We start from the raw sequence: 2,375 nt of genomic DNA on the forward strand, positions 1-2,375 counted from the left end.
TTGATTTTCTCCTTTTTGTAACTTTCCCAAATAAATGCAAACTCTTGGACCCCAGGAAATCATTGTTTTTAGGTATTTCTTAGAGTTTTCTGATATTTGTCATGCTCAATTAGTGATCTAACACACATTATTTTCATACAAAAATGACTCTAAAAATGTGCCCAAAGGGTCAAATTTAAAGTCAATATATAATTTTTAACCCATTTGTTAACTTGTTTACAAAATAATGGGCTGTTTTATTAAATTCAACCGGTTTTGTTTTCTTTCATTCTGTTTTTTAATTTGCTTGCTTGTTCATCCACTATGTATGTGCAGACATAAAAGACAAAAGAAATCAAAAAGGGCAAGATAAAAACCATTTTACATGCCCTAAAATTCTCCCAGAAGCTCTAAAGGATTTGAGAATAAGAGAGAAAAATTGTATTTGTATTGCTTGGAAGTAGCTGCAATGACAAATTTAAGCAAAATTAGTCATTGTCTGTCTCTTCTCATTAAAGCAAAAGAAATTGAAAAAGGAAGCTGTATCTCATGGAAAGGGGTCTTTTCTTTTCTCCTCATTATTTTAACAAGCGATATCATTTTCCTGTGGTGACTGTGGGAGTGTGACCATGTGTTACTGCCGCTTCTCATTATATTCCAGCCTAATAGAAGCAGGGATTATTTCAGCCTTGCTCCTGGGTGATTGTAAATGTGCTTATTATCTGTGTCTCCTCTGAACTTGCAGAAGTACAGTAAGTTCCGTCTCTTGTTTTGTTTGTCAGCAGGAAGGAAAAAATTTCTATGGTCCCTATTTATGCTAAGTTCGAATGGAGTGAGAGGGCCAGATCTTACTACAAAAATGGGTTCTATCAGAGATTAAATAATGTGTCCTCCAAATTAATAAATCCCTAAGACTTTGACAACAGCCTGTGTAAAGTGCATTAGTATCTTCTTTAACTCCAGAGTTACGGAGGTGCACCCTTCATTGCAAATCTGCCTTTACTTTTCATGTTATTTGCCTAGTAACTTTCTATAAAATGATCATTTAAAATATTATTTTTCTAGCCTTTTTGTACCGCAAAAACCTTTTAGAATTCACATCATTGCTTTTTTAAGTAATTTATTTTTTATTGGAGTGTAGTTGATTTACAATGTTGTTAGTTTCTGCCTCATACCTTTTAATGGCTGCGAATGCGCCACGATTTAGATGTCCCTCTCTTTTTTTCCTTCTTAACAGGGGTACTGGGAATTGAACCCAGGACCTTGTGCACCCCAAGCATGTGCTCTACCACTGAGCTATATACCCCTACCCCAGAATTCACATCACTTCTTACACATCAAAACAGGAACCAGCTTAGTACCACATGAAGTCAAAGTCCTCCCTTCAGAATCTTCCTCACTGAGGTTGTAAGGAAGATAATATTCCCTACTGATCATCATTTGTTTAAACTAAGAGTATAAACCCAAATTCTTAACTAGATCCTTGCCTTTCTAGACCTTCAGTGAATTTCAGACTCAACCTGAAGTTTCAGTCCTGAAGTCTGCTGTGGTGACTACTACATCTCCAGCCAGAGCAGTGTCCGGCATCCAAAATATATTTACAGAACAAATGAATGAATGAATGGGCCTTGTATCCTTTCTCCTCTGAATTTACTCAGCACTGACCAACACTAACAAAAACAAGGAAATTTTAAGCAGGAAAAAAACAATCTGGAGAATTTTAATAGAATCAGGTATAGGTCAGGATGAGCCCTAAAGAAGCTAGATCCTCAGCAAACTCAGTGACACGGACATGAGTAGATTCACAAACTTTAAAAGGAAAAAAGATATTTCAGTCATTGTGCTTTTAAATAAAAATGCACTTCTACAAGCAAATAGTCATCATTTTAGCTTCATAATGAAGCAATATTTCTAAATTTTTATACAAAGCATTTTTCTTGCTCTCAACCTGCTCTTTGCCAAAACAAACAAACAAAAAAAAAAACACATTTTTCCCTCATTTAAAACTCACTTAGAGCATAGCGTTCATCCAGGGAAACGCTCTCAGCTGTCCTTAACCTTTCCAACGACTGTGAGTTCAGTTTCACTGGGCTTCTTTATCTATTCAGACAATATACATATTGTGTAGGAATAGGGAGGGAGACCGCCCAGGAAAGACCGTGTCATGTGGAAGCGTCGGCCCCTCTACAAACAGCAAGCCGGTTCGCTGCCGTGGCTTTGTCCTGTTTGTTGTCTGCACACATGCTTGGTTTATTGCTTTGTTTCCCAGTTCACTCATTGCCAGTCATTTGTGTTATGTCTCAGGGTCTAAGTCCATTTATATGAGTGACTTGAAGGCCCACACAGCTAAAAAGTTTCGCACCTGACTGCCTTCTCCGTCTCTTGGCTGCAGAGGT

At 37.3% G+C, this 2,375-nt stretch overlaps 1 non-coding gene across 1 annotated transcript; it reads right to left on the bottom strand.

Moving 5' to 3' along the window:
* Positions 1-1,213: 1,213 nt before the first annotated feature.
* TRNAP-GGG (transfer RNA proline (anticodon GGG)) lies at positions 1,214-1,287 on the bottom strand. Its single transcript has one exon. It is a non-coding gene; the product is annotated as a tRNA-Pro (tRNA).
* Between the last annotated feature and the right edge of the window lie 1,088 nt (positions 1,288-2,375).

The sequence above is a fragment of the Camelus bactrianus genome, chromosome 31 (assembly GCF_048773025.1).
Source record: "Camelus bactrianus isolate YW-2024 breed Bactrian camel chromosome 31, ASM4877302v1, whole genome shotgun sequence".
In the NCBI taxonomy this organism is placed as follows: Eukaryota; Metazoa; Chordata; class Mammalia; order Artiodactyla; family Camelidae; genus Camelus; species Camelus bactrianus.